The sequence below is a fragment of the Agelaius phoeniceus genome, chromosome 3 (genome assembly GCF_051311805.1).
Source record: "Agelaius phoeniceus isolate bAgePho1 chromosome 3, bAgePho1.hap1, whole genome shotgun sequence".
NCBI lineage: Eukaryota > Metazoa > Chordata > Aves > Passeriformes > Icteridae > Agelaius > Agelaius phoeniceus.
The window spans coordinates 35,307,521-35,322,166 of NC_135267.1; the positions used below are offsets into that span (position 1 = coordinate 35,307,521).

The 14,646-nt window shown below is 36.8% G+C and overlaps 1 long non-coding RNA gene across 1 annotated transcript in view; it reads right to left on the reverse strand.

The window, feature by feature from the left end:
• Nucleotides 1–919: 919 nt before the first annotated feature.
• LOC143693534 (uncharacterized) overlaps nt 920–14,646 on the reverse strand; it is a 243,419-nt gene continuing 229,692 nt past the window's right edge. Inside the window, exons 8-10 of the long non-coding RNA XR_013181293.1 lie at nt 14,068–14,114; nt 6,478–6,565; nt 920–2,890 (exon numbers count right to left, since the gene is read on the reverse strand). This is a non-coding gene — a long non-coding RNA (uncharacterized LOC143693534). The remainder of the gene's footprint in view (nt 2,891–6,477; nt 6,566–14,067; nt 14,115–14,646) is intronic.

Sequence of the window (14,646 nt, forward strand, 5' to 3'; positions counted from 1 at the left end):
CTGCCAACACACACCATGTGTTTTGTGACTGCTGACTAGGCAGGCAACAAAAAACAACTTAGTTCATGAATATTCATGGAGGAATGTTTAGAGTTCTGTTCATCTGCAATGCTTATAGATCTGCTTAAAGGAGATTGCACTTTCTGAGGAGCCCTGTGCCCCTTGTTTTACTGTGGTGTGGGCAGATGAGTTATCAAAGTGTGTTGCTATAGTAACATATAAAGGGCTATTAAATGCCTGTCGTTTGGAGACTCCTATAGGCACATCAGTTTCTGGCTGCCATTTTTTTTCCATACCTTAAGTGCCCCTTAATTATTCTTGCCCTGCAATAACAGACCAGTAGTCACCAGGCTGAACTGATTATCTAATAACTGTTGCTTTTCATTAAAGCCTGATTACCTCATTATACATAACCAATATGAATTCCTTGATCTCTCCTGGTATCCAAGCACTGTAAATTCAGACAAATGAAATTTTGTGTAACCTTTATAAATTCATTAGACACATTTACTTTAATGGCCATAGACTACTAGTAATCAAAAATACATTTTCAGAAAGATTTTTTATGAAGTTTGAGTTAGAAGATTAGGAAAACATCTACCATGGGTTTTTTTTCCTTTTTCTTTCTGTCCTCTTTTTCTTTTTCTTTTCCTTTTTCTTTTTCTGTCTGAAGGTAATTCATTCTCTTGTGAGAATCTGTGCAAGTGTAATGTGTAGTTATTAAAATAGCAATATGACTCAGAATGTGCCAATAATATTCTTCAGTTTTTGACTCATGACTGTTCATGAAGTGAGAGTTTAGATGTTCCAAATCAGAAAAGCAGGCATCTAGTTTATGTTAAGAACACACTTTTCAAGAAAAGGAGAGTTGTATTCCAATTCCAGCATGCAGAATGAGCAATATGTACAGGAGTAGGGGATGTTTAAACAACAGCATTTTGCATCCACTCTGGGCTTATTGTTGTCAGTCTGCTAATGCTTCAGCAACAGAGCAGAGCACCCAGAGATACCTGAGAAAGACACATGCTGTTTCTTTGAAAGAACTGCAAACCCTGACCAAAAAAGGCTCTAATAAATCAAACAAGTATACTTTTCAAGCATTGCTACTTTCCTGCACATTTATCTCCATACAAAGGGTGACAGTGACTGCTGAATTTTCTCTGTCTTCATTTGTTTATATTGTTCTAATGGCATGGACTGCATTTGCATAATTGTTAACTGCTTGGGGATCATGGTTTTCAAGGACCTGAGGTCCTTTCTACAACAGCAGAGAGCACAAAAGTTGTCATGTTTCTTGGTCCATTATATTTGGGGGTTCTTGTCACAGAAATATATTCTCATTTTGTCTTCACTACAGAGAATCTGAAAAACCAATGCAAGGTATTTCCAAGGTTTATTTCAATTTCTAGGTCCTACAACATTGTATTATTTCAACAGTAAATAATTAAATGTAATGCTATATCCTATTTTTTTCAAGTATATTTAAGTTTATCCTTCTGAGATGAAATGACAAAATCTATATTATTACCAGATTTCTGTCAGATGCACAGGGAAGCTGAAATTGCAAAACTTCTGTATTAAAAAGGATACAAAAAGGTTGCAAAAGTTTGATGATTTTCTTATGGGCTTGTAAACCTGAACTTGACTTTGTAAAGTACTGTTTGAATCAATATGTAGGCTACCCACACATGTGACTCTCTACACTGTAAAGCATTTATTGTTCTTCAAAAACAACCATGATGTGAGAGGACATGGTGTTCCGGCTGCCAAAGGTCAGGTCTTATGAGAGGCAACTATATATCTATTAAAGCTTATGCCCTCATTCAAAATATATAATCATAATAGTTAGCCTTATATTCTACACAAACTTGATAATATTGTATAATAAGTTACAAAGGGCAGCTTATAGTTCCATGACCAACACCTGGCTGGCTCTTCATACAGCTGCTGTGCAGCCAAATTTATTCTCGGTGGAAAGTGATTTCATTCCAAATTTCTTTTCTCAGCCTTTCTCATCTTGCAGTTTAGAACTATTTATTTCTCATTACAGTTAAGTCTTTTTGTTTTCTTAAAATTTCCAAGTATGACTTGCAGAGAGTTAAATAGCTGAAACATTGAGTTATGTGAAGCAACTCTACCCCAAACCTGCAGCAGCTCTGGCTGTAGGTAGCTGCAAGGCCCAGCTCCCTTCTTGTGTCTGTGCTCTTTTCACAGGGATCTGGGCACAGGGAATAGGGTGGATATTTTACTAAAGCCTGCTGCATGGATAATACATTTGTAATGAGTTTTGAAGCAGTATGCTAAGATAATTGAAGTTACAGTCTCAGAGAACTGTGGGGCCATGACAGCTCTGCTGCTGTTTTGTGGGTGGGATCTCCTCTGGCAAGCACAGTAACCTCCTGATCTGGTGCATCCTCATCTTTCTGCCAGCACTGCTCAGCAAGGAGAAAAAGATTTTCCCAGTGGTAGTAAAGCTCTGGGGAAAATAGACTCCACAGTCTCCAAGGAAAGCATTGTACCTGCCATGAGCACTGGAAGAACTACTCCAGTTTAACTGATCAAGTCAGCAGCTTCCACAGCAATCCAGGGAACCCACAGCTGACTGTTTTGTCAAATTGACACAAAAGAAGTCTAAAAGCCGAATTATTACATTAATTCTAAAATAATACTGGTCTTATTTTTTTTTCTTTTAATCACTGCAGTAATCTGATTGATATGAGTAGGCTATTCAGAGAAATGACTGCTGAGATATTGTTCCACATTTTACATTGTTGTTTCTTTATTGCAGCAGAGCCTGGGTTATATTTTTCATAGTGTCTTTGGACTTGCATGTTCTGTTGTTTTTTTCATCATTAAATGAAGATGGCAGTTGAGGAGGATGACAAAGTTCCTGTAGGGTAAAAAAGAAAGATTAAAAAGGTAGATGGACAAATTTAGGCATGTGTGGGTGGGAATAACACATCAAAACAATTTTTTTTTTAATTAACAATGACACATTTCAAATGTCATCTCATTTTTTAAGTCCTAAATAATTTACATTGTAACCACTGTTCAGTCACCTGCAAGAGTGATATGCATTTTAGTTAAGGGTGAACACACATGGAAGTACTCAGGGACTGTATGAACTAACCTCTCTCTCTTAACATGACCAAAAGGAAAATAAATCTTGACTATTTCATTTCTGATTATGTGAAAGAACATACAAGTGACGTGTTGCACACATATATGGCCATTTCCATTCCATGACTACAACATATGCCCATCCTATATAGCACTCTAAACTTGCAACATACTGAAGAAGATACTGCAGAGTTCTTAGACAATAATGGAAGAGGAAACAACTAATTATAACAATTCCTACAGATAAAGGATTATACTTCCTTATTGAACCTACCTTACCAACCACAATTTGGATCCTTCACTGTTCATATGTCAAATAGCTGGGCTATATCAAAGTGTCACAAATATTTTCTCTAAATTATTTAAATTTTCTACAGCCCTCAGTGATTCCACCTTCACACAACACATTTGGTGGGCTCTGTGCTGTGTGGTTTGTTTGGCTGCATGTATTCATTGCAAGTCTGTAGAATTTTTTATTTTTTTGTTTAAATGTGCTGTATTTCATAATTTAAATGAAGTGGCTCGAGAGCAAATACATGCAACAGGAAGTGCAGAATTAAAAATGGAAACTATGAGTATTCTGTGTGCTGCCAGGATTTTGCCTGCAAGTACTCTGCTCTTTTCATCAAAGCAGACCTGGAACAATTTTGTGATGAACTCTCAGGGAAACCAAAGGGAAAAATATTAAGTCTCTGAACTCTTGTTACATAGTAATACTTGTTACTCAAGGATGTCTACCCTGTAGGAATTGAATGAGCTTACATTGCTCAAGGATGATCACGGAGGAAACACATCTTGCATTATAGGCCAAGTAATAAAGGGAGAATTGGCATGTGAACTGAAACAGAGCATCCTCTGTGGACTGGACAAATGAGATCTTGTCAAATGCCCATGATCTCCTCAGTCACCAACTTATCACCACAGCTCCCATGCTGACATTTGAGGTTTAAAATCTCATGGCCAGGGCTCCTACTCATCAGGGCTTAGGTGGAGGGCTTAACCCCACCCACCTAACTGCAGATAAACAGAATCCCACTTCTTTATAGCTTTTTATTTTTGGACACCTTTGCCACCTTTTCTATTTATCCCATTCTCAGTTACTGCTGCCATGGCAGCATGCAACCTTGCTTGTTCCCAGCTGGAATGGCTAAAATGTAGACTCTTCTGACATCAGAAAAGATTTGTTCATTAGGTCAGCTGGCGGGAGGTGGTAGGCTAAGAAAAAAGTGAACAGATTTAGCATGTACCCAAGAGTGTTTATGTTGAGATGGTTTCCTTTTTTTCTTCTGCAGTGTGGTTAAGAACCCTTAAGTACTGTAATTACAGGTGTAGCATAGAGTTCATGAGGTCTTTAGCCTTTTTATTTTACTTATCTTCCTCAAGAATCATTACAGGGAAGCAAGTCAAGCAAGACATTTCATACTGAATGGAAAACACAGCTTCCTTTTTCCCAGTATTGTAAATTTATATGAGCATAAACATGTGCAGGTACATGTCTGTAATTACAATAAAAAAACCAAAACCACACAACAAAAACAACAGTAAAGGAAAGCTACTTGCATTGGATTGGATTGTTAAATGAATTAAATGTTAGCAAATGCCAAATAAAAGAGTATTTAATTCTATTTCTGACATGTCTTTAAAATATTGGGCAAGGTCATATTTTCATGGGAACTTTCAATACATTTACAAATAGGGGCAAATTAATGTTATCTTGAGATCACCTAATTCACTGGATTTGGACTTTGCATCCTAAACAACGTCTTTAAGAATACTTTTGCATATGTTTTAGCAGAGAAAAGATAAAACTCAACACTGTCACATGCCAGAAAATCCTGATCAGCCACTGTGTCACAGCATAGGCTGTCACTGTCTTACATCTGTCCAGGAGATCAGTTCTCCATCCCTCAACAGCAGGACTTCACAGAAAGTCGACCAAAGAGGAAGCGGTCATCTTGCAGCTATATGGTGTTTGCAAGACATGAAGATAAGTTTGGGTCACTCTCTGCCAGGAACGATAACCAGCCATCCCATTCAGAGTTCCTAGAAGAGGGCTGTTGGCTTCAGTTCCCAGGCTGCTTTTTTGGTACTGTCTTGCATGAGATTCTCTGGAATGTTCTAGGATTGCAGCAATTGATAACTTTCTCCTGGGAAAGCTCAGGACATAGCCATGCTCAACTCTATTCAGCTCAGCCAATCTTTGTGAAACTTTACCATGGAAAGGAAATGTACTACTCCCACCTGCAGAGGTTACACATGCCCAATTACAAAGCCTTAGAGTGGAGATATCAGAATTTCTCAAAGCAAAGACCACAAGGAATCCTTTACATGATCTGAAGAGTGAGATTTCCTGCCACCTTCTTTCTTAATGATTAGTGCAAACTTCCTGTCTCCTGTCATCTCAAGCAAGCACAGCATGTAAACTCTTCCAGAAGCTGTTCAAAGTGTATAATAATTTTGTGGCAATAGCTAGAGCTGTGGTTTAGAAAATTAAAATTTTTGGATAAAGACTGTACTTATTTGGCTCAAGGATTTTTAAAAGGTATGCAGATACCTAGAAAAATACACAATGGAGAACAGTACATCTCTGGAGAGGGACAGTGGGGTCAAAGGATGAAAGGTCTAACACTGGAATTGCCTAACATGCTCTTTTTCCCATTGTGATGGGAAAAAGACTGTGTAGCTCTTCAGTCTGCTCAGCATCTTCTTATATCTGGTGTCTATCTGGTTCTTACTTGTAAAATGGAAATATCAAACATGCTCACTTCTCTTAGCATATGTCTGAAAGGTTGTGAGGCTGTGACTTTTTTCTTTGTTCATGGAGTCTCCTTTTATTTTGTGAATAACCTTCACAATCTCAATTTCTGAAATGGATTTCCATAATTCATTTGCTGTTTCAGCACTTTTCCCCAGGGATCTTTTTTGCCTCCAAACTACTGTAAAACTGAGACTGCAATATCTGGGTTTTGTGATTTTCTATTTAGTTTTCTTACTAGCAATTACTGTGAAACCACTTTCTTATGTCTTCCACTTCTAGCTTAAGGGTTTTTTCCTAGTATGTCCCAAGAAAATAAATCCTTTCCTCTCAACATAGGTATTGAGTGAATGAGAGAACAAGAAGGTTTTGCTGTTTTAACATTTTCTACCAGTTCTGGAGAGTATCAGCACAGTTTTGCTTAATGCAGTAGCCCACCAGGACATGTAAAGTACTTTCTAAATTGTTGCAAATGAATTGAGAAATCAGGATTTATAGGAACTCTTTAAAATACAATTGAAACAATTCTGCAGGATCTTAGGATGTGAAAGCAGAGGAGGAAAAGGCATAACTAGGACTATAGTGCTCCTGAAGCAGGATACCAGCAGTTTGGTCTTTACGTCTCATTCCTTCACAGACTTTCAGCGAAACCATGTGTAGGAGATTCATTTTCCATGCTTCATCTTCTCACTGCAAAATAAGAATAAGATTTCCTTTTGAAAATACTTTCTCTTGTGCATGTTGAATATAAATTACTTGGGGACAGGGTTGTGGGGTTGGGATTCACACCACTTAGCTTCAGTCATCTGCAGTGATGTGCAACACCAAAGGCAAGGTTTGTCAGGGGAGAGGGAGAGAACTTTGGGAAGTTGCTGGTTCATTATTCTAGAAACCTCTGTTAGGAATGAGTCATTCAATAAATACATATTGACTATCCATATTGACCACTTTAAATACCTATTTTTATGTGGAGCTAAGTCCCAAACAGGTGTTTGTGTAAAATACAATGGAGCATATATGTGACTTTACTTAATTCCTTTTCTGAACAGATGTGTGACTTATTATATTTAAATCTTCTTCAAGCAGTAAGGTTTCCTCAAGAGGATGATTCATGGAAACATCTTGTCACAAAGGTTTTGATCTTTTTTTTTCTTTCTTTTTCTTGGTATATTTTTTTAAAATCTTTTTTAAACTGCAGGAGAAAATGACTGATTATGGCTGTTAAAGTGCTTTGTCTGCTTGTGGTTAATTAGCAGGTGTCATTTCCCTGAAGTAGTGTGAATTATTCTAATGTAGGGGCAAAGCTTGAAAATAATGAAGTTATTCAACTTGTTTACACACAGCAGCAGACAAACTAACTTTGCCTAATTATGATTCTACTTTTGCAGAGTTGGGTTGAGAGTTCAGTCCTAATGTTTACTGGATTGTTTTCTGCTTTGAAGAAAACGTGGAGAGTGAGCACATATCTTTTTTAAACTAAAAGAAAAAAATTCCAAAATAGATAAACAGAGAAAGATTATAATAATTAACCAGGCAGGAGAGGAAAATAATAATTCTATTAATACAACTCTACTAATAAAATTGTACTTACAGAATAATCATTTGCCATGTTCTAAATGTAGTTCTTTTAAATTAATAAAACTTTTATCTTCTAAATGTATTTGCAATTATCTTTTTGAACACTGCATAATATAAAAACATTTATCTGTACCATAAATATGCATTTCTTCTAGTTGAACTATCTTCTAAAATATATGAAAAATAGCTTTTATTTCAATGACAAGAAGGTAGTTGAGAAACTTTCCAATCTCCTTCCCCAAACTCTTAAGCTCATCTATCTATCTATCTATCTATCTATCTATCTATCTATCTATCTATCTGTCTATCTATCTATCTATCTATCTAGTTTTCTTTTTCATTAGTACAAAGGATTCAGTCACTAACTGTTTCTCAGATCCTGCTTCTCAAGGCTGTATCTTCTGACAATCCCAATCCCACTCCCCTCTTCCTTTTACACATTCATTTCTTCCTTTTCCATTTTATGTGCTGCTTTCTCAGTGAATAAAATTATCTCCTGCAATAAATGAAGAGATGTTTAGCTCCCTGCATATTTTGCCCAGGGTATTGCTTTTTTTGTAGGAACATTCACCTCAGAGGTGAAAAGGCTGTAATACACGTGTTGCAGTAATCTCTATTACTCTCAAAGGTGGTCTGTTTTCAAATGGGCCATGAGGAATTAGATATTCATTGACGAATGCAGTCAGATATGCATTTTTTCCAGAGCCTGAAGAAGGCCTGATATAAACCAGGTTTGATTCTTTTTAGCTTTTCCTTTTTTATAGGTAGAATAAATGTTGCTTGGAGAGCACACATTCTGTTTTGGTGTGTTTTCTGCTCTGTCCCCTTGCTGATTTTAGCAACAGATGGAGAGCTCTCCATGAAGCTTTTACCCTTCCTCTAACACGTCCATTGAAGATACAGCTCCTGTGCTTGTGATCACAAGTTAATGTCTGTTGATTGCTGCTTCCTTAGGGCACATTAACCCTTCAAGAAAGATAAGGTCTCCTATTTCTTCTGTGAGGACTGAGCTCTGTACCAGCACACAGGACAAGATTGCCTTCTGTCAGAAGAGGTCTCTGTCCAAACAGACAAGACGTTGAGTGGGCGTGACTCTTGGAGGAACATAACAAGTCAGTGTTAGAGGAAAACAAACACCAAAGGGTGGAATTAATCTCAGTTTATTTTAGATGACTACATCTGAACAAGTTGCCCAAAGTTCATTTACAGTTAATAGACAGAAATAAGCAGAGACTAGCTGACCTATATTAGATTTCTACTTTTATATTACATGCACAGACCTGGATAATCTTTAGGGGCTCTTTTCTTAACAAATGCACCTTTCCTTCCTTATCTAAATTTTTTTTTTGCCAAGCAAGTTATTCTTTTAAGCTTACTGATTATAAATCCATCAATAATCTCTCAAACAAGCTACCTACTGAAGTTAGAGTAGCCAAACTGATCTGGCCAATATCTTACTGAATCGACACTGATCATTCCCTTTTCCATCTCCTGCTCCATTTCTAGCAAGCAGGAATTAGAAAGCATGCTGACCATATAAATGAAAAACAGGTTCAGCAGAATTTTTGTAAACATTTTTTAAACAACCAAATCTTTGCCTTCAAAACATCGGCAGAATTAGAAAGAGCTTTCCTTACACAAAACTAAAAAATGCACATTTGGAATCAGCTTCTTAATAAACTAAACACCAAATTAATTTCACAAGAGGGCCTTTCTGTGTAAAGCTGCCTCTTTCGCTGTGGTGCTGGTGATAAGTATTCTTTTAACATGGAAATTACCACTGTGGAACTGCCAGTATGCGATCTCAGATCACTCTTTTGGCTTTGAAATTCAAACCTAATAGAAATCCTGCCAAGTTATTCAATGCTAGAATCCAAGAAAACTTAGCCCCATGTTAAGCAATTGCTAATCAAGAGCTATCCCTCAACACCTGAATGGGTGGATTCCACAAAGAAAAGAAAGGAGAGGTGCCTTTGCAACTTTGCTCAGTTTTCTGCCCAGCTGCAGCAATTTTGTTCTATAAGCAGTCAAAAAAGAATAAAGTGAAGAAAGCAGCTGTATGGGATTATAGGCACATTTGCAAGATGCTCCATGTGTGGATTTTTTCCCCCCTTTAAATGCAGTGTGAGTGCAGTGTGACTAATTATACCAGAGAGGAAAGCAGAAGCTCTCTAGTTAAAGTATTTGGGTAATCATGTTTACTGCAGGGAAAGTACGCCTGCATTAAATAAGTCAAAACACGGTGCGTAAAATGTGGAATGACTTTGTAGGCACTGCAATAGAGAGGAAGATGTAGAAATAAGTCTCATTTGTCCAACTAGAAGCACTACCAAAAAAGATAAACCATCTGCTTCAACTAACTCAGCTCCACTTGAAAAATGCTAATTGAACAAAAGGAGGTTTAAACTTATTTTAAAAAAAAGAAAGAAAACAAAAACAAACAAACCAAAAAAACTCTAAAAAACTTGTCAGCCAGCATGTTGCTAAGTGAGACAACAAAAATGATGCTATCCATAATTTGGTGAAGAGGTGAAAAGAAAGTATTCTTCCCCTTCCATGTCCAAATTTGGATTTCTTTGATGTTATATCACAAACCAAATGTTTAGTCAGGAACCCAGACTCCTTACTTTCTGTCCTTCAAATCCACCTTAAAATACTTCTTTGCTGTGATGCCTGCCAGAGACTGGCAGCGATTCAGGAGCCCGATGTGCCGAGATCACCCTCTCCCCTGGTGACCAAATGTGGTTTCCCTGTGCTCTGCCTCTGTCTGCTTGTCTGAATCCACCTGCTAGTTTTTCTCAGTTAGATTGGTAGCTGTTCAAAAATGTTTTCCACTAGCTGTTAGTAAGGCAGAAAAAACAAAAGGGCAATAACCACATTTGGGGGTTTTTTGGAGCAAAGCTGGAAGCACATATAGAGCACGTTACTGAAGAAGCACTTGGCTGCAGGACTAAATCTAAGTCTGTCCTTTTAGTCCTGCAGTCAAGAATCCTGAAAGAGGCAGAAAAACAACTCCTAGCCTTGTTAGTTTTTGACACATCTTTGAATAGCAGAGAAATCATAAGTGGAAAGGTTGGGGCAATATTTAAAAGGGCAAATGAAATGACCTGGATAAGCATAAGCTAGCTGGCCTGAATCTAATTCTGGGCTAAATAATGAAAACATATGTGGAAAGAATTGAGCAAGAATTAATTCATAGTTATACAATATTTATGATTTTACTTCAATGTATTTTTATGGAAGGCAATATATGAGAACAAAAGGGATTTCATTGTTTGATGGAGATTATAGTTTGGTTGATACAGACAACTGGATAAATGCAATATAATTCCCTAATATATTTGGGATTTCTGACTTGAATTTCTGGTATTAAAAAAAAAAGGTATATGTTAGGTATATTGGAAACCAATACACCAGGAGACACTGAGATGATTTCAAGTACTAAAGTGGTGTCATGAACAAATTATAAGATTTAATTTATCATGGAAAACAAAACAAAGCTTATGAACAAATATTTATAAATTCCTGGGCTTCATCTTATCTATAGGATTATAAGATAATAGTAGGAAGTGTCAGAAAAGTCTGCAAAAGGTTCACTCAAGAATTTAGATTAACAAGGATGGTTAAGGGCCTTGGGGGGAGGTTGTATGAGGAGTGGCAGAGGTCACTGGTTTGTTCAGCCTGGAGAAGAGGAGGCTGAGGGGAGACCTCACTGCAGTTACAATTTCCTCATGAGGGGAAGAGGAAGGACAGGCACTGTGTGGTGACCAGGGACAGGACCTGAGGGAATGGCCTGAAATTGTCAGGGGAGATTTAGGTTGGATACCAGGCAAAGGTTCACCCAGAGGGTGGCTGGGCACTGGAACACTGGAACTGGCACTTCTCAGGGAAGTGGTGACAGCAGCAGCCTGACAGAGTCCAAGAAGCACTTGGGCAATGCTCTCGGGCTCACGGTGTGATCCCCATCTCGGTCCTGTGCAACTCAGAATATTCTGTGATAATCTAAATTATTCTTTCATTATTCTTTAAATGCCAGGTATTCTTTAAATTTGAAAATCCAGTTCTATTTATTTAGAGAAGAAAGGCAGAGCAAAAGCCGGTAGCTGGAACTTCCCATAAGACAATTTCCAGATTGAAATCACATACAAATCAATAGAGGGAGAAAAAATAAATATGAAAATAAAAGAACAAAGGAAGAATTGACCATATATCAACATCCTGAAATCTAAACTACCTGGAAGTTGTATTTTAATAATTTGTTTTTCTATAGGGATAAACAGGAGAAATTTTACAGTTTGATTAAGGCATACTGCAAGACAAATCCTGAGCAAATCTGAGCTTTAAAACACCAAAAGTGTTAAATACTTATTGGTTTTTTTCACTGAAAATGAGGATTTAGATAGTAGATTTGTATGTCCTACAACTTCAATTTTAGATAGGCTTTGCAAGAAATTTTGTTTCTTTTCTGATAGCAACAGTGTTGCAAGTCATGTCTATTTTATTAAAAATGTACTTAAACATCTCTCATCAGTAAGAGTTAGCATGTCAAAACCAGAAAAAGAAAAATTACAGAACAAAATTTCAGAATAATACTTCATATTAGTCATATAAGAAAAAAAAAGAAACAGAGAAAATATTAGTTTCTTGTATTAATGGAGTAAATCTCTTTTGACCATAAGCATGTTTAAGCTTTTAAGGTTATGATATATTATGATATATATTACAAAGTGATAAAAAGAACAATCTTTATTTTTCCTTCATTAAGTTCCTGCACTTCTCACTCCTCACACAAACATATCAGATAGATTTTAATCTAGGAGAGCTAGGCCTTACAAAAAAGAATATCTTGTTGTAATGGTTTTCACAGGATGAAAATCACAGCCCTGACCAGCTGTAGAGGAGACAATAAATAACCTATGTGTGATACTTAGGGAAAAAAAATCACTGACTAATTTACAGCCACAGTCATTGTTTTACATCTGGTTATATTCCTAAGTATACTTTTCTGTTTTAAAATATATCCTTTACCCATAATACTATCTTATTTTCTTTTTTTCTCCTACAGAAGAAAGCTTAGTTTCCAAAAATATATGAGTGTGCATGTTAAAATACAATATTAGCATGCTAGATATATGCTAAAATTCACCAGATTGCACATTAATATCTCCTGTGGCTTATTTGGACAATGCATTTGGACAATGGACTCTTGTAAAATGTTAAGAAAAATATTAGCATTTATGTCCAGCAAAAGCAGTTGGGCTCCAGCCCTGCCTCACACTCACAACAAAAATCGTTAAGTTTCACATATTTATAGCCTGGAATATATTCTCAAAGAACCTGTTTGTTAAACCTTTCTCATATGTTTTTGCTGACCTTACTCTTTGTGGTACGATTATAAGGAGAAGAGGCCAGTTGAGGATGGAGAGAGGCAATAAAAGGTTTTTTTCAAATCCATACTGAAAAATGCCATGATGGGCTTCTGGAGCCGTAAGACCCAAACTCCACTACCCCACATTATGAGCACATTGTTATAATGGTCTATCAGTACATGAGAAAAATACACAGCTGGAAAAAAACTCTCTGATGACATTTGGCACATGGATATGCATGGAAAGTCAAGGCAAAGAGCAATGCCAAGATTCTTAACAATACTCGCTATGTCCGAAATGAGAAAGCAGGAACACACATACATAAAAGGATTAGCTTCCTTGCAATCTAGTTCTCAGCTAGGAATACAGCTTTTCTCAGGCATTCAACCAGGAACACAATGCAAAATGACTCCTCCAGCATGGAGACAGAATTTAGAGGTTTCACAGAGCAGAAATATACTCTGTTTCATATTGAAAACACACTGTGCAGAAAAACCATGTCATTCTGTAGTGCAGAGAATTGAAATCTGAAGCCCAATAGGAATTGTGAGTTGGTTCCAAGACAGCGCGGGTGGGAAGAGGAAGGCATTACTGAGCTGCATATCTGCCTAAACAATGCAGTAGGAATAACATTCTTCTGATATCTGCAGTGCTGTTAACATAAATTTCTTGTTTTCTCCTTTTTTTTTGTTCACTCAGTAAGATTCTGTTACAGGTTATGTTTAAAATGCACATTTCTGCACTGGTAAAACATGATCAGCAGATTGGATAAAAAAAACAACTCTGTCTGGTTCACAAGAAGACTGCACAGAAATTGACTGGAAGTTTGACTGGGATGATTTTTCTTAAAACCTATGCTATCTACATGGTGTTGATCAGACACTGTACTTCATGAAGAATGACTTTCTCATCTAGTTGCCAATCAAGAATGTCTTCCTACTGTAAATTATTTTTTAACAACTGTTTTTAAGCTGCATCTGAAGAAAATGGACTCAGGTCTCATGCGTAAGAAACCCAAATGAGAGAAGACACACCTCTGCACTTGGCAGCTCTAGATTCAGATTTCTGCTCCAACAGACTCAAAACAGAAATATGAGCCTAAATCTTGCATATTCTGAGTCCTGTAATCACCTAATTTGCTGGGTCCCTCCATCTCCCTTGTTTCTAATTTCCTTCTCCTATTTAATCAGTTATGAAAACTACTTCCTAAAAGACAGAGAACAGCCTAAATTTTAGCACACTTACCTGTGAGACTAACCACAAAGTAAGCAAAGTTGGACCACAGGGATATTCTTTACGACATAAGAGCCATGTTAGGGAAAAAAAAAAAAGAAATTACTATATAAATAGCTTTGAATCATAAAACAAAGCAATTCACCTTGTTCACCTTGTACAGTATGTAGACATGTTGCTAACAGATTATTTTTGCAACACTGAGCGGATTAAAAAAGGAAAAACCTATGACTAATTTTGTCCAGATAATTTTATATTTACTTTATACAGGTTTATTTATATAGTCAAAACCCAAAGAGGATTACAGTTGCACAAGTCAACTTCACAGCACATGGAATGCACAGGAATCATTTGACATACAGCTGTTGGATAAATAATTTACTCTGCTTGGTTACTTACTTCCTTATCCTCGTTCTTTTTACCTCCTTATTTAATTATCTTTGTTTATATTTTTCTGAGGGAAAAAGCTATAATAATTCAATATTTTTTTCACAAAATAGTCTCAAGCAAGGTGAGCAAGGTGGTATTCACATGCCCTGAGTCTCAGGTTTCTGTTACAATCACTAGATAGAAACCCCCAAATTAGCTTCA